Source organism: Cupressus sempervirens, chromosome 6 (assembly GCF_028749045.1).
Source record: "Cupressus sempervirens isolate cs-2001-9-10 chromosome 6, ASM2874904v1, whole genome shotgun sequence".
Lineage (NCBI taxonomy): Eukaryota > Viridiplantae > Streptophyta > Pinopsida > Cupressales > Cupressaceae > Cupressus > Cupressus sempervirens.
Window position 1 is genome coordinate 674,193,299 of NC_143123.1, and position 19,302 is coordinate 674,212,600.

The 19,302-nt window shown below is 33.8% G+C and overlaps 1 pseudogene; it reads left to right on the forward strand.

Annotated features, from left to right (window-relative positions):
• The first annotated feature begins 411 nt into the window (after positions 1-411).
• Positions 412-17,397, forward strand: LOC149553988 (amine oxidase [copper-containing] gamma 1-like; annotated as a pseudogene).
• Positions 17,398-19,302: the final 1,905 nt, after the last annotated feature.

The window sequence follows — 19,302 nt, forward strand, 5'->3', positions numbered from 1 at the left end:
TTGAATTTTTTTTTTTTTGGAGGGTTTAGACTTGTAAGGCAACCTAGCAAGACACGAAGCCTACATTCTTTGTTGAATTATAAAGCACTGTCCATCCTTAAATTTGATGGTAATGAGTGCAACTATTGGTGCATCAAATTGATATCAATTTTTTATAGGAAAATATTTGTGAGGGATTGTTGAATCAAGATATGCAGAGGTAGCTGATTACAATGCCTTCACAACCAATGATAAGATAGTAAGAGGAGGCTAAGAAGGAGAATTTTTAGGCCTTGTTTTACACTCAAATAGCTCTTATCAAGAGCTTATTTCTAAATGTGTAGATGCAAGATTCATACAATTTTCCTCTGAATCCTTTTGTTCTTTCCACCTGTCATATCACATTTGTTGCAGGAATATTTTTAGGTTATTATGGCCTCAGCCTTCTCTGGCCTAGTAGTTGATGTTGGTGTTGGAGCTACTATTGTTGGTGAGAATGGCTCTGTTGAACAAATGTTTGCACAAATTCATTCCCAGGGTGTTCCACAAGGTAATCCCTCTCTTGATATTGTCCTCAATGCTAAAGATTTTGATAATGTTTGTGCTTGGCTTGAGCAACAAACATTGATACACTAGTACATTTGAGGTCATTTTTTGACCAAAAATTTTGACCATCAATTAATAAGGTTTTGATTGGTCAGATCGTAGAAGAAAAAATTGATTGTTTTTAAAAATTTTGACCAACATGGGCTTAACTTTAACATGCAAAATTGTTTTCAATTTCATTGACGTTGAGCATGTAAAGTAGCTAAATCTATAGAACCTTGGGTCGACCCATGCCAATGCTACTTTCTTTCCCACCACTGGCTCCTCATCTGGAACACTAGACTCCATCTCTCGCATTCGGCTTTGAATCTAGCACTTTCTACACTTATACTAGTATTTACCTCATACATTTTTTATGTTTTCATACATTTGGTTGATTATTTTGTTTCTTCCAGTGGTTTGAGTTGTCTCACACTTAGGCATTTACACTAAATATGGCATGCTCTTCTTTCATGAGGTTTATTGAAAACCTAAAGCCTTCCATCAGTAATGCCATTGGTGTAATGTCATTAGACTGAATTACGTTGCACATTTTACTATCAAAAAATGCCATTTGCGTCCCTTGCTCTTGTCAATCTCGCACCATACTACCCATTTATAGAGGGCCAGTTGAAGGAGATGCTTCACATTTTGCTTTCAATACATGAACCCCTTGAAGATTGCTCCGCAGATGCCCAATGCTTGCAGAACTGCATTGAACATAACACCTTTTTTACAAGGTGAAATTGTCCTCCCATTTCCTTACTCAGGCAATTTTCCTTTAGTGTGTATCCTAGTCATAGGTTGTTGAGTGTTCTACCTTGCCTAAATTTGGTCTTTTTTTTGGGTTTCTTCCTCTTAGATCTAAGACACCTTTGGGGCATATCTTTGAAAGGGTAGCGATTTTTGTGTTAGAAATGTGTAGAAGGAAGTTCCCTTGGAGCTTATCTTTTGATGCCCTAATTTGGCCTTTTATGATCCTTGCCTTGGTGTTTGAAGTACTCCTCCCCCCCTAAGTGCATTGTCCAAAATTTTAGTTGAAAAGAGGGTTTCCCTTGAAACCCTCTTTAACATTGGCCCAATAATAGGTCGCACATCAGAAGTACCCTTGTTAGTTTTGGTTTGATACCTTTTATTCAAAACTAGACATTAGATCATTAGGTTCTATGATCTCATTCTACCACTAACTCTTTTTCTCATAGTTGGTATTAAAGAAATTATTTTTCCATACCCAAGCCCTTGTTATAATGTTCATCAAGTGATTATCTTTTGGGGGAATATTTTCCTCTTTAATCCTACTCCAACATCAATTACCTAAGAACATAATATGGATTTCAATATCAAAGCTTCAAGTTTCCTTAATCCTCGTTAAGTAACTTGTGAATGAGTAATTAGAAACTCTGAGGCTTGGACACAAGTAATAATTCAATTTAGGTTTTACTAAGATTTGGTTGGCTTTGTATACTAATAAAATATTATCTTGTAGGAAAAGATAGAGTCGAGAGCATAGCTTCATCATCCAAACTAGTGGAAACCTAACACAAGTATCATCAAATCCATGGGAAAGAAGAGAAAATTTGAACAAAGAGTTTGAAAAGGTAGTGCTAACAATGAAATATATAAAGGCTGATGTGCTCCAAGTGTTGAAGATAGAGAACTTGGTTTGGTTTCTAATGGACATAGACATCAAAGAATGCAACTTAAGAGGAAATCAAAGAAGATGTACACAAAGGAAATATTTCTCAATAGGAATACTATACCAACCTTCTTAGTCTAGGATAGTTTAGAAATGCTTCTTTTCTACGTCCATTCACTGTCCAAAAATCAACAACACCTTGGACAAAAATTACTCACCAGCTACATGATTTTGTTCTCTACCAGACAATACTATCATTGTTGCCTTTGATTCTATCAACACAACCATAGTCTTTCAGACTCCTAGAAGAAAGTACATGACTTTGAACAATAAGGTCTTTACCCTTAGCGAGTATCAATCCATGGAGCATGAATGCAAGTGATAAGTGAACACATAGTGGATAATCCTCCTCACCCACTATCTCTAGGAAAAAAGTCATATTACTTGTCCAAGGGATCATCATTATTTTATGTCGCATATTTATGGAATTAAATGTGAAAGAATATTCCCCAAGGATGTATTATCTAATCTCAACATTATTGAATCTACTACCTTTTTTGACTAGGCACAAATGATCTTTGAAAATATTGGTTGAAAACTAAAAGAGTTGTAGCAGACTCACAATTTTTATATGACATCTTAAGTAGTTTGGATGATAGATTTGTGTTTACAATATGAAGCATTGGAGACTAAAGACCACATGGGGGCTCCATTTTGAAATATGTTTTGCAATATTTTGCAAGGCTAATGGTACATTCCTATACAACACAATAATATGCCTACAAGGGGACCCCATATTTTAATTGTCCAAGAAGGAGAAAACCTTTATCAAGCCATGGGGGATGTGGTTCATAAAGAGTTGGTGACACACCTATATCCATGTGTATGGGTTCTAATGACATCCCTATCTACTACCTCAACATTATAGTGATCAAATCATCATGCTCGAGTTCTACAAGTAAATCCTGGATGTACATAATGTATTTTCCATAGAAAAGGTAAAAGTTGTGGGGTTCTCATTATCATGTAGAGGATACAAGTGCACTCTGGCAACTGCTAAAGATGCAAGTACCAAATTGGAAATCCTTAAACTGAGAAAGTTCTACTTGTTGAGGCCCAATTTTGACACCAAGAGGTAAGTTAAACAAGACATTTACCACTAGCTATGGTGGTCACCTCCCTTGCCTTGAGGATTTATAAGCAGCTTGTCAAGATGACTTTGATGCATTCTTATGGAGGCATTGCCAAATTAGAACAGAAAACATGAAGCTGTTTAGGTTGAGGACTTTCTCAAAGAAATACATTGATGACAGACTGATCTTGGATTCACACTTCAATAAAAAGAAAATGGGAAGTATTCTTCTAGAGCCTTTTGATTGGAACACCCCAAATGTTTATGACATTAAAGTGATCAACAAGCCAATTATTGATAATAGCTTATAATGCTCAACTAGTGGCAGCACCATTCTGCATGTCAATAGATTTAAACTTTGACAACTATTTCTAATTTCTTATTTCTCCTTATTTTAGAAAGTGGTGATCTGCACATACAACAAGATATATAATCAATAGCTTCAGCACTGACTTGAAACAATGGTTTCCTTTGACTAAGAAACTTTTAGATTGCTCGATGGCTACCTCCTTTTAGCACCATCCTTAACAGAGTATCCACAACTGTAAGCAATTTTAGACAAAGTGACATCCACCAATATCACCAAAACCATCGGCTCTGATTCCATGATGGAAAACAAGGCACAAATGAGAAAATCTATAAAAGAGCTCTGAGATTACATTACTAATTCATCCAATATATAGAAATACATAATAAATGTGAAGTGTATTGTTGGTCAAAGTTTGATGCAGCATTCATGGTGGATGGTAAAGTGAATGGCTGTGTAGTTGACTAAATTGGGTGTTGAGCGACTATTTATCGACCATTTTGTCAGTATTAGAAGATTAATTTACACTGCCTAACATGGAGGATATGATAGTTGAGATGACCCAAATACTCAAAAGTCTTATTGCACTTCATATTATTCAAGCACTAGTATTGTTTTGTTTTACCTTGTTTGCATGTCACCTTCTAGTATTGAAAACTAGGAGCTGTAAGGTGGCTAGTTTTACCATTTTGACAACATTTTCAATAGTGTGGAAGATACATGGTTCAGTATTGCAGGAAAGTTCTATATTGTTTAAATGGTGGATATGATTTAATTTCTTACCAAATCATCAAAGGTCAAAGTGTAAAATTTATATAGAGGTAGAGGAGTCACGACATTGCCAGAAGAGATGCCGGTCAAAGAAGTAAGAAATTTAGGTAATTACTATTTATTAGTTCCTGAGAGCTATTAACAAGGCTATATGGTTAAACAATTATTAATCTTTTTCTTTTTAGCCAATATAATTATTCTTTTTTCATGGATAAATTTTGTTTGCTGTGTTCATTACGAAAAACTTGCATATTTCTTACCTCAACCATGGACTCAAATGTGTTCATTATGAAATCATCAAATGTTCTCCTTGATGCAAACTACAATGCCAAAGTAAGTAAATTTGATTGTAAGGGAATGCTCATTAGGGAAGAGTCCAAACTAAAAAACCTTGTACTTGATTGTTGAATATGTTAAAGAAGAAAAAAATGTCAGTTAATTTACAGATTGGAACTGACCTAAATTGCTTGATGTATTTTTTAAATGTTGAGATGCATATACTAATGAATTTTTTGTTGCTACAGGCCAAGCCACAGCTGACAGACAGGTCAAAGCTTCCAAATATTGTGGATCCTGTGATTAAAGAGTTGCTGAACATGAAACATCTTCATCAAGTAAGTTGCATGCAATATATTTCTTTTGAAGGGAATTGACATTATTTTTAAAAATACATTCAGTTTATACAATTTTACTCATGTTTTGGTGGATAAAAACTTAGCATTCTTCCACATTTCTTGCCCATTTTATTGCATATCTAAAATAAGACATAATCTTTCCATTTTCCAATAGCTAAATGTCTTTAACTGTGATTGGAATTTGGCATAAAATGTATTTTTAAGGTTAGATTGTTAGCTAGTTCTGGTTGATCGCCATTTGAAAATTAGAGGTGCTAATCCTTTCATTGAAGAGAAAATGGATAGTGCACTACATATCATCACACTTACCCAAAAAAGTTGAGCCAAGCTTTGAAAGTCCCATTGAATCTATAGAAGGAAGAGAAGAAATTGATTATCTAGATTGAAAGTCATTGTCCACTTCATAATCTTAGCAAGAAGAACATCATAAGTGCTTGTGAACCAAGTATTTATGATGAAGCAAGAAGGAAAGAAAAATGAAAAAATGTGTTGAGTCGAGAGATAGAAATTGGAAAGAAAGCCATTGATTATAAAAAGTATTAAGATCAAGTTTAAAAATAATGTTTTAATTGACAAGAACAAAGCAAGATTAGTAGCTAAAGAGCAACAAATTGAAGATTGAGGAATCTTTTCTCTAGTTGCAAAGATAATTATGATTAGAATGTTGATAGCGCTTGTTTCCAATCATAGTTGGAATATCCACCAAATAGCTATGAAGTGCATTCCTAAATGAAGATCTAAAAACCCAATTTTGTTAGAAAAGAAAAGGAACACATGGTATGTCACTTGAAAAGACACTATATGATTTGAAACAAACTCCATGACATTAGTATTCAAAACCAAATAAGTACTTTCCCCAAAGGAAATTGATTTTTTTAAGACCCAATTTATACATCAAGAAGTCTAATTGCATGTTATTGTTCCTTCAAAATTTTGATCATAGGGTATTGGTTTATTAACCATTGTATTTGCTTTTAAACTAATAAATCTGCTATTTTTTGGCCTTTTTGACTTATTTTCCGTAGTGTACAGACTCCTGAAGGTTGTACGGTGGTTGTTTTGCATTGAAAAGTTGGAGGTTGAATTTTATGAAGTTTTGGCATTGGTTTCAAGGAGAGATCCGATTTCATTTGCAAGTTATATATTTTTCTTCCTTGCTGCCTGTAAAACCCTCAAAACAAGGGTTTTGGACAAAGGAATGGCTCTAGTTTGAATTCCCACCATTGGAATTTTCTCCAATTTGGTATGGAGCAAACTAGGGCATTGTATTATCAAATATCAAAAGCCTGGAGGCAGGAGATTGCAACAAGCATTTTTAAGAGCAAGCCCTAGGTCTAATAAGACCCATGTATTAGACATTGTTTTTGCAATTTGATGAGTTAAGAGTGATAAAAGGAATTTGGGACTTGGTGTGGAGGAAAGGCATCTTAAATTTGACCAAGAGGACACACTGAAGTTGAAGAATTGATCCATGCACCCATATTTTTAACCTTTTCATTGTGGACCAAGCCTAAAGTTGCTAATTAGGCCTGTGTGCAAGATTAAGGTTAGGGTATCCTGGAGTGGAGTTAGGTTTTGAAACTTTGAACTCTTTTTGCACTTTGAAAAGGGTGTTTTAATTTGTCTTTTTTTTTTCTAGTCCTTTGTAAACATTTGGAGTTATTGGTGGAAAACAATGCTAAGAAACCTAAGTCCTTGTTTGGTTGGTTGCAATAGTTTGCTTGGTAAGTGGTTGGTATGGTTTCCAACCTTTGTTACAACTTGTTTTGGTCATATAGGAGTTGTTCCAAACTATCCTTGGTGCTTGGGAGTCTTGGAGGATCCAATTGCATTCTTGGTTGTGTGTATGGTATAAGAGTCAAGTGCTGCAATTTACCTTATGATTGCTAACAGTAGGTCTGCCATATACCTAATTTGTTTTGGGTGTGTTGATGTTTGTTTGGATTCCCTTGGATGTTAGGAAGGTTGGGGTTGGTTGATAACCTTGTGCCAAGGTTGGTGCATGATGCTTGGGTTGTATAAGTGAGAAGAAGAAGAGTTGCAACATTTCATGAAGTGACCACTAGTCTTTCCTTTGCTAAAACTATCAACTGCAACATTGCTTAGGTTCAACAGGGGAGACATTGTGGGGGGTTGTAGGGGGTTTGAAGTATAAGGTATTCTACATGGGCTGGTGAGGGGAGGGGGATTAATAGAAGGGTTTAGGGAAGGGTCCCTCATGGGGCTTTGGTTTTCCTTATAGGAAGAGTCATCTGATTCACTCTTAACAAAATTTTTGCTTTCACTTTCCACAATGTCTCCTCTTTTTTAGCCAAGTCTTTAATATCTTTTTTTACCCCTTTCCTTAGCCAACCTACTCAAGCAACATTTTTTTTTTTGTTGAGTGTCCTCATCACTATCATAGTTAAGGTCAAGGACCATTTTCTTGGATTTTTTGTCCAGGCATGTTTTTTGGGCTTACAAGGCCTCTCTTCAATTTTTAGCACTTGAGATATCCAGGATATAGGAGTCACTAGAAGAAACATAGCTCACATTGGGAGTAGCTATAGGGTTTTAAATTTTAGACTCTAAAGGGCAACATATTGAGGGAGAAAGTTTAGGTTTTTGGTCGGTGATGGAGAGAACATTGGTGGTTAGAGGGGGACATAGGGTGCAATGAAGCTCATAAAGTTTGAACATAGGCTCTTGATGGAGGATAATCAGTTTTTTCCTTGGACCTTGGCTTCAACAACATCAAACACAATGCTCTTAAAGAAGAGAGAATAGGGAACTGGTCAGGAAGGACTCGTTCAAATTTTTAGTGGGCCACGCCAGTGAAAGAGCCAAATAGCCAATGCTAATATAATATGAACTCAGTAATTTCGTAGTTAACTCATTATGTTACTGTAAATGTCTTCTTCCAAAATTATGGGTTTATTGAGTCTACAAATAATGGAGGAGGCTCATCAAACCATTGGTACAGAGTATCTAGCACAGATGGTAAGGAGACAAACATAGAAATCATCTTTGAAGATCGATTTAACAATCTAATAGAGTCATCAATTAATCTTCCAAATCAGTATTGACATTATCATCAGCTACAACATAGTAAGATATTGTCCATTCAGTAGGAATTTAAGGTAGAATACTACAGAGATATAAATACCATACATTCTATAGGGGCCAAAGAATACAGAATGATAGTCATGGGGCATTTATTTACATCAGATATTAATATTAGAATAGAGAGTTGAGTATTATGAACTCAGAGCATTATTTATAGATAACAAATAGTTACAAGAAGAATCATTATATCATTCTTTAACAAAGAAAACCTATACTTGAAAAAAAGAGAGGTAATAATATCTACTCACAGTGGAAACACCAATTGTGGATTACCTATATTTTAGAAAAAGTGATTTAATCAAACAAGGTGATTTAAAGAGGATAAATATAAGGATATTAATTATATTGAGAGAAGCATATGGAGAAGTGAATCCCAAATAGAATATAACTAGGATAAGGAACATTACAAGATTATATCTACCATGTACACTTGCAAACCATATGTTGAATATAGAATTATAATGTCAAGTCAAGGAAGTGAACGTAAGGAGTTTAAGACCATATTGTATCATACAATTGAGAAATCTGTCAATGTCATCTTGTATACTCAATATCAAGAATCAAATTTCATAGCAAGAATAGTGAAGTCTTTGAACAATAACATTGTTGGTTAATAATTAAGGTTAAAGGTTGAGTTATACAAATACTTAAAAGATATTATTTTGTAAGTGAAGTCATTGACTAGAAAGGAGTATTTTATAATTAATCTGAAGGAGTATTTTATTCCAATTACAACTCATTAGCATAGTATAAAGATTAAAATTCAGAGGTGAAAGATTACTCACAATAAAAAGGTATATAGTAGTCCCACCCAAATCTATTGGAGAACACCAATAAAAAAGGTGAGGTCACATGCATATGGTGAAACCATCATGAGTAGTATGTTGAACAAGGTTATGAGTGTAAGTCCAACTCTACCAACCCATGGAAACAAAATCCTAATCAACATCCATCTTGAACGAGTAATCCATGATAACATTTATATTAAAAAATATGACTCCAAGGAGTCAAGACCCCATCATGTTAGGTTTAAGATATCCTTATCTATAAATTTTAAATATCACAATCACCAATATTGGCAACATCCTACTCCTACCTTATGAGGTTTTGGGTAGTCTTGGGAACAAGATTGATTGCCCTCCAACACTTCAAGCTGATAGACAATAGACCAAAAACAACCATAGAATCTACCAATGAATTCCCCTTCTTATAGGCATTTTTTACTTTCTCCGTATCAAAATTATAAAGAAGGTTAAGGATGTCATTGAGGATAGTATTCACATTTCACCCTACCCTAGAACAACCTTTAACCACATCAATAATGATTTTAGAGTCCTCCTCAATTTCCAATTTTGTGCATCCCAACTCAAGGGAAAATTTCAACCCTCATAAGAGGGCCATACCCTCCACTTTATTGACAGTATGGTCCCTGAAAGGACCGACATACACATCTAGAAGGCAACTCCTACCATTGTAGATTAATCCTCCAAAAACCTCTTTACCACTACTCACCTCACCTTTAAAGTTAAGTTTGTACCACAAGAGGTTCATGGGATCCATTTAGTTTCCTTTCTAGTGAGGATTTTATTTCTTCAAGCTATGGTGGATGTTATTTCTGGTAATGGTTGGTTCAATCCAGCTCTTGTAGCAATGGAATTGAGCCAAATGGAATTGAAATTAGCTCATTTTTGGTTGTGTGCTTTTGGAATGTTTCAATTTTATGGTCAATCAATCTTTTGGAAACCCTATGAGCTATAGGTGATATAGCCTGTTCCTTCTGGAAAATGGCCAACAAGTCTAATAGAAGCTTATCATTGTCATTTAAGATTAAGGACATAATGATTTGCATACAAACTCTCACCTTGTCTGAACGATGCTTTTTAATTTTTTTCAACAAGCATTGAAACATTTTAAGAATACTTTTTTCACTCTTGAGTTTCAACATAATGATAAAGGATCTAGTTCTTGCCATAGTTTCTAAAATCTTAGCCCTCTCACCAAAAGTTAGGGCTTTAGTATCATGTAACCCATAAGGGTACTACACTTTCACTTGTAGAGCCTTTCTTAGTATGTCATCAATATAGGGGGCTACATGAGCTTTTATTCTTACAATCTCATTGTAACAAGAAGCAACTGCAAATCTTACTTCACACTAGTATTCCAAAAACTTGTACAGAACCTAAGAGAGAGCATTGAGGGCTGCAAAGCCTAATTTAGAAGCTTCAAGTCTGACTAGCCCACTTTGGACAAATATGAATCTAATTCTCCAGCTTGGAGAGAACACCATTAGGAAATTTCAAACTCCAATTGTAGTCCCATTACATAGACTTAATTTCCTATTTCTTTTACTTTTTGCAAGTCTCCTAGTTGTTCACCATTGAATGCATCATTGAATGCTTTGAGTAAAAAATTACTTTTGTGATCTGCCATTGTCTTCATTTTTTTTGCTAAATTGAAAGATGCTACCCTGTTCTCCTAAATTTTAACAAACCCTTTTCACTCCATCAACAACTAGGACATTTTCCTGAACAATTGGCAGTGCTTTTTTAAGAAGACTTCACAATTAGCTAATACTTGAACAATTGGCAGTACTTTCGTCTTGCAGGTGTTTTTGTTAATGTATTCAAAATTGTAGGTGATTTAGTGAAGCCATACAGTCAGAGTTGTAGATAGTCTCATAGTTTTTATTTTAATTGATGTTTATTTAAGGCTGTTGTTGTTGATTAGTTTTACATCAGATTTTTAATGATTTTCATTTGCCCTTGTGCCTATCACATTGATGTAATTTCAGTTATGCTTTGCTATCATCATTCAGGTGGTTTGGTTTGAGGAAAAAACTTCATTCTTTTCAAAGTTTTGATGTTTGAAGAATTTTTGAATTGCATTGTATGTGCAAGTGCCTTTGCTGATTTATACACGTTTAATATATCGAGAGGTCACTTCTATTTGCATCATCAAATGTATAGATTCATTTATTTCTTTAAATGTCATCATATAAACATCTCTAGATGGCTTTGAACTAACATTTTCAATTAGCATGCACTCCAATGCTTTCTGAATAGTTGGTTTGTGTTCATTATTGAGGGACTTTGACTTTTCCATATGGGCTTGCCAAGGCTTTTTCCATTGAACCCCATGAGAGAGTAGTCAATCCCCACAAGGTTTGCTGCCCCTAGGTCCTTGATTTGACATTGGAGAAAAACAAAATAATTTATGGAAAAACCATGTCAACCAATCATATGCAATATGATGGACCCACAATATTTTTAACACTTGATTTTATGGCTATCCCAAGTGAATAATTTGTTTCTCCAAGAAATTTAGTTTTTCTGAATGAAGAATTCACCATGATAATAAATGCACTTACCTACTATTTTTTGAGATTTGCAAGAATTTTGTACAAATTTGTATTGAAATATGAAAATATTCATAAAAAAAAAAATTGTTTTAAAAAATAAAATAAAATATTCACCAAGAAAATTAATGCAATTTGCAAAGATTTGCAAGCTTTTATAAAAGAAAGTTGGGGGCCTCTTTTTGAAGCTATCACAAATCCCTAGTTAGTTTGATAATTTACATTTGGAGAGTTTGAATCTCCAAAGTTCATACATGAACTTAAAAATTGTCACCAAAAAGATCATACTTCTTCATGCTCAATATAACCCGTTTGCCTCACATTGAAAAGTTTAAAAGCAACTGCATGTGAAATCCCAGAGAAAATTGTCTTGTCAATTTTATAAACATAAGTTGCTTTTTCATTTTTGAAATGGTGCAACATATGAAAGTATGGAGTAAGGGATGAATGACATAGAAAAGGAGACATCTTTCTATACTTACAGTTAATCTTGACCTCTTGGGATGCATCTGGATGGAAAATGCTGAGACCATGAACAAATTCTCCAAATTCAATGACTCCATTGCAATTTTTATCAAATAGATTAAAGATCTATTCAGTAATGCCATAAACATTCCTCAAATGAGCACTAGCCATGAAGCAATTGAAGTAGCAACCATAATGGTTATAGTATAATTTTGTCAAATAAAACAATATTGTCAGCTATCTGCAACTACATATGCACAGAATAATACATGGGATAAATAATAGCCATATTCTAGTATTTAACACATAATCTATTCTTAGTTAAACTTAGATCTCATAGAGCTGAATCGATAAACAGAACACACCATGAATTTCCTCAAACTATTATGAATGTCAAATCATTTTAGAGGTGCAATGGACATATGCAATTAGTCATTACTGTCTAATATCAAATTGTAGATATAGACAACCTATGCTCAAATAGAGCTGCACTAAGGAACACCATAATAACTTAATAATAGATGTCAAGCCCTAGATGCCACAATTATTGAGAGAAGGGATTGGTTAACAAAAGAGAAGAGAATTGCCAATGTAAAAATATTGAATGGGGTCATATCTATGTATCACACTTTATTGTTCTAAATCAGTGGACAAAAAGTATCCACCTAAATTTTTCAAAACTGGTAGATATTGAAGAGTCCCAACTATATAAACCTAAAATGATCTCTAGTGTTATTCCTTAAGTTCATAAGAAAGTGCTTGATCTGTCCAAATCAACAAACAATAAAGGGTAATTGTAATGATCTTTTCTGGAATTGACACAATATTTTAGATTTTCTGCCTAGAGGAATTTCAACAAACAGTTGATGTGGCAACCCAAATATCAATTACTGTTGCCACTGTAACCTTACTGTGCTGACTAATAACAGACTTTCAAGAAATACTTGGATCTCAATGTCAAGGAAAATAACTTAACACCACTGTAATATTCTCCACCTGAATAAATTAGATATTGAGTACTTCGACTAGTGGAAATTTTATCAAATAGTTTTCTTGCAAACAAACAGCTTAAGCAACGCCACTAAGGTCATGCCACTAAAACACTCTCCCTATACTTCATTATAAAAATGGTTTCATTAATCAAGCATTTTAACAAATAGATGATATGCCCTCGACTACTGTAAGCTAAAGGCAATATTGTAGTACAGATTTAACTAGAGTTTCATAGCATAGAATGGCCGCTCAACAATGGATTTTAGTTATATTGAAACTCACTTTACTATTGCAAATGAATACAATGATTGCAATACAAACAAGCTAAGGAATACTATCAAACATTACATATATACTAGCCAAGGAATGACTACACTTTAGGAGATTAAAAATACATACATGTTTGCTGTATGCTTCTTTAAGTGTGTTCATGGACATTTAATTTTGATCACTAAGTTTTTTGTCATGTCTCACTATTTTTTCAAAAGTACCTGAATTGCACCTTCTAAAATCTCCCAAAACATGGAGCGGATGTCATTGTATGTTGGGCACTCCATGATAAATGCCACTCTATCTCTACCGCTCCTATGTTGCAAAATATTGTCTCCTTTCCTTCTTCCCTAGGTACCTACCTGTTTCAGTCCTCAAATGATGACAACTTGTCCTAAGATGCATTATGGGCACTTTAGCTCTCCATTCAATATTTTCTCCTTAATATATGATTTCTATTTGTGATCTTTGAGGGTTTGAATTCTTTGATATAATTGTCTTTTTTGTGCCCATTTTTTTTTGACCATACGAGACTTCTGAATTTTCCTTCACGAACTTCTTTATTCTATCATTGTTATTGGGATTCTTTTTGCACATCAACTTTCCATTTTTTGTTCTTTTGTCATTTTGCTTCATTCACAATCTCTTCCTCCTTTCATGTCTCTCCTCTGTGAAATGTAGGCCAATGATTGTTTTCACAAATTCATTTTTCTTAACATCATAAACCTCTTTTGGGAGGTGATGATGGATAGGGGTACAAGAGGAGGGCTCAAGATATATATAACTCTCCCTTATAGATATAAAACTACAACCTACCCAGATTTTAATATAACTAGATGGATTTGTGGGTTCAATTAGGTAATTAGATGTTGCATAATCTGTTGGCCTGCCTAGATTTGATTGCTTTTTCAAAGTCATCACCACCAATATGTAGAAGCGCTAAATCTTTAGGTTGTTGTATGACAGTTCATGGGGAATACCAATTGATGCTGCTATCTACAGTCAATGAATTAAAGTTATAATTTAGACTATCAAAGCATCACTGTCCCATACCCTTTTGGCTAGACTATCATACCACTAGAATGACCCCTTTGTTCTGTTTATGTTATACCTTATAGTAATGGGTTGTTCTAAATTTTTGATGTTTGTAAGTGTTCAAACCTATAATGAATTTTAATGATGTAGTTTGCGTTATTTACAATGAGCAAAATTAGTTGTGATTAAATTAGTAATATATTTAAAATTGAGAGATGTTTGACATATTTTTTGATGTCTATGTGTAACTAATAGTGCAATTTGTGATCTATTTTTCTGTTATTGTTAATGTTGACTTCCAGTGGAAGTGTTTGATTTTATTTCATAAAAGTTCATAAAAGTATAATTGTAGATGTCTAGTTGATGTAGGAAATGATTCAAGTTCAATGTTTATAACAATTTGGGAAACTCTTTTTTGGATTTTTTTAAAAAATTGAATCCTATTGTTCTAATAATATGAAATGCTTGCAAGAATGTTATCCATGGTAGTGATGTAGTGGAAAGTGCAAAGAAAGAAATTGCCCTATGGTTTCTAGAGGGTGTGTTTGACTGGAAGAGCAGTCTGCATCCTTGGGTTTATGAGTCTTGAGATTTGTGATCCATTTTAATGTTTAAGTTTGAGAAGTTTTTAGGATGTTACTGATGTACTTATTTCATATCATATCCCAAGAGTAAAATGCTCTTAGTATTTTTGCTGGAGTCTACTTATTTTTTTATGGTAATTATGAAGTACATGGTTCTAAATTTTTCAGTTACGGACTTATCTATTGATACTTGAAGTTGTATGTTCACAAGTATATCGTCAATTATAATACATGGTTTTTGCAATAATAGATTAATGAATGGTGGTCTGGCATATGGTGTTGGTGTTTATCTTGCTCCTGAAGATTGCTCCTACCTGATGTATGAAAGATTATGTTCAAAGATGATGTCTTGGTGGGGATTTTTAAAAATGTTTTAATTCCAAAATATTCTTTCCTTTAATACACATATTCTTTATTTAAGAAGGAATGTTTGACTTACTATTATGGCTTATTCTTTATAGCGTTCCATTTTTAGACCTAGACATTAACGAGGAATAGTATGCTGTGTTGTGTCGAGTTATTTTGGGGAATGTTGAGGAAGTTCCTCTTGGTTCTCTTCAGTTTCATCTGAGTTGTGAAAAGTTTGATTCTGACATTAACGATATCGCCATTCCAAAACATTACATTATTTGGAGCACTCACATGAATACACACATTCTTCAAGAATATGTTGTCAATTTTAAGCCTCCTCACCAGTCTTAAGGGGAATAAAAGCTCCATATTCCTCATTTTCAAGAGGTTCCTTCTCATTTTGAAAGTTAAATACAAAGGAGAAATTCCTTTGATTCTTGTTGCTATTTTTGATCTAGTGAAACTGGTTCAATGCCTCAAAATCAATGAAATTGCCTTGTTCTTATCTCCTCACTCTCTTTGTGTTGTTTAATTATTTTTGCCTTCACATATGAATGAGTTGATTGCTATTCTAGATATGTATGTTGTCTATAAACTATTTGCAGGAAATTCCTATGGTTTTCTCTTTCTCTTGGTATTTGTAGATTCTTTACATAATTGGTGTTATCCATGAACATTTATTGAAATTTTACTTGGACATGGATATTGATGGTAGAGAAAACTCCTTTGTTTAGGTGAAGATGGTGAAGCATAGGATGAAGGATGGATCAACTCCAAGGAAAAGTTTCTAGACAACAGAGATACACATTGCCAAAATAGAGAAGGATGCTCAAATTAAGCTGAACCTCTATCATCCATCCAAGTTTCATATGATCAATCCATTGAGGAAGACAAAGATAGGAAATCTAGTAGGATAAAAAATTGTCCCTAGGGGCATAGCCGCAAGCTTGCTTGATCACAATGATCCTCCTCAACTCCGAGGTTCCTTCACTAATAACCAGGTCTGTACCAGACTTTGAATTTCATTTTTCTTTTAAATGTTGGTGAACTTTTTCAGTAATTAGTGATGATAGAATGGAACCCTTCCCTTACATGAAAGGTTTTTGATCTAAGCTATGAATCAGTGAGGTCACAAACAAGGGACCTCATCCCCAATTATCAATACCGATGCTCAAACCTACAAGCACATTAGAGCATTGAAGGTGACCAGTGATGTTGGCATGACACTCTTCCAATACATGAAACATGAAATGCTTTTAACCTAGATCTATAAATCAGTGAGGCCACAAACAATGAAGCTCATTCCCAATTATCAATATTGATGCTCAAACCTACTAGCACATTAGATTGTTAAAGGTACAAAACTATGATCATAATGAGCCAATAGGAGTTTGAGCCTTTATAGTCACAACAATATCACCTTCATAAAACCAAAACACTATGGGATGAACACAATCACACTTTGAATTTCATCTCTTATATTTGTTTTTGAAATTAATGTTGGTATATGTGGCCAAAAGAAAATTGTGCACTGTAGTTGGCCATGCCTATTTATGTCCATTGTTTCTATTGAAGTTTATTTAGAATCAAAACTAAACATTAAGTCTGAATCTACCTCATTTGATGGCACTAAACACTTTTTCATGTATTAGATATGGATAAATCCATACAACTGTAGTGAGGAGTGGGCTAGTGGGTTGTATTCTTATCAAAGCCAAGCTGATGATACTCTGGCTGCATGGTCTGATAGGTAAGTTTGAATACCATGGAATTCATACATTTACAGTGAGTTTTTCATGGACACAAATAGATTAATGTATTTCTATAGATTGAATTGCATTGAATTAGTTTCTATAAGTTGAACTTACTCAAATCTAAAATGTAAGAATCACTTTCCCCAAATTTCTATTAAGTTTTAATAACCAAACTTATCAGACTCAATTTATAAAAGGGACCCAATCTTTATATGAAGCTCTTTATGATTTTGTGTTTCAGGGACCACCCAATTGAGAAAAAGGACATTGTACTATGGTACACAATGGGCTTCCATCATCTTCCTTTCCAAGAGGACTACCCAATCATGCCAATAGTCTCTTCTGCTTTTGAACTGAAGCCAACAAACTTCTTTGAGAGAAATACTATTGTGAGGAATGCACCCATTTTTGACAAGGACCTTCCAACATGTTCAATGTGAGGTCCATGAATATTTTCACCTTTTCATCATGCACTGAAAGAAGTATAGGAGCCAAATTTAAGGTCATGTGTGTTAAATCCACAACTTTATCGTATGATAAAAAATGACCATTTTTATATTGTGGATAAAAATGTTATACAAACGGTCGAAGGTACTTATTTTAATGACAAATTCCATGACATAAGCACTTAAATGGACCTTCCAATATGTGTAATGTTAGCCTCATGAACATTTTCACCTTTTCACTTGCTCTGAAAGTTGTAGAGTAGTCAAATTTTAATTCAAGTTTGTTAATGTATACTCAGTCAAATCCACAAATTCATCTTACAGTGAAAAAAAAAAAATTTCAAATTCTTAATCAAGGTGGTATAGGCATTATAAAGAAATAAGGACATTGCTTTTTATTTTACAAATAAAGTACTTAGAGACATAGTTTTCAATAAGGACATTGCATCTGATTTGACAAATAAAGGTCTTACAAACTTATTTTTCGGAAAAAATAAATACTTTATGTAATAAATCAATGTTAGATGGTTCAAAAATATTATATAATCTCCAATTTATAATTCAAACTTTTGTAAGAGATAAAGAAATCATGATCAATTAATAAATGTTTCATTGTTGGTGTGAATTAAAACATACACAAACTCCATGTTGGACTACCAATGTAAACAAATCATGATCAATTAACAAATGTTTCATTGTTAATGTGAACTAGCTTACTCAAACTCTATGTTGGAATGAATGATCGATCTAATTCTCCCGGGCAAGCTTGCATTGCTCTACTCAAAGTTCCTCTTTGGCATAGTTGAGTGTGTATCCCTCTCCTTCCTTGGCCTAGTGATCTCTCGAGGATTTATTTCATTACTTTAATTTTGTTTTCCCTTGACTGTGGTTTTTTCCTATTTACTAAATCTGTTTGTACTTATTGCTAATATAAATGTTTTGTGTTTTATTTGTTTGGATCTCTACTTTGGCAGTGATTTGCTTTAGCAGGAGCAGTTTGGGTGGAGCTTTGTATGCTCTTGGTGGCTTCGATGGCTAACAATACTTGAAGTAAGTTCACATTTCCAATTTTTAAGTTGTGTGTTTGTGCATCCAAATAAGGTAATTTTGTAATCAATTTATGTATCTTTGATGTGTCAGTGTTATTATATTCAGTCTAGCTTTTTACTTCAGCTGTTAAATTGGAGGGAAACAATAATAAATTGTACATAATAAATTAAAGACTATTGGGCTTCACATATACACCCCACAAGAAGTACGTCTTTGTTTCATAGTAGACTGATAGTGTAGGGAAAATGTGGGGTACTTGTCGAGGTGCAAATCTTCAATTATTTAGCCAATTAAAGTCATTTATCTCAACATATGGCTACTAAAGCTATTCATCTAGACAACATGATGAAGATGAGTGGTTAGTATGTTCTTCAAGTTCCTTTCTAAATTTTGAATTTGTTCCAGTTGCAATACAGTAGTTTTAAAAACATATTTCCATGGATACTACATGGATCCTCAAACTTGAGTTTATAGAAGTCTTAGAAAGTGCATCTTTTAAGCTAAATTTCTCTCATGGATCATATGTTACAGCTATCAAATTATATATCATATTTGTGTGATCTCCATTAGGCAATTTATGGCAGGTCTTGCCTAGATTAATCACAACTGCACGCATTTGTTGAAACTGTTGGAAAAAAGATAATGGGAAAGGACTAACACCATGCTGCAGAAAAACTACATATGTTGGGTTGTTTATTATTTGTTCCTTTTTGTTCATAAGTAAAAATGGATTTGTCATGTAACTGTGCACCTCTAGCACAGTTATTTTATTATTGCTTTTTATTGCACAGTATTTCGTGGAGTTTGATATATTTATAAATACTGTATGTTCTCAGCATATTTATTCAA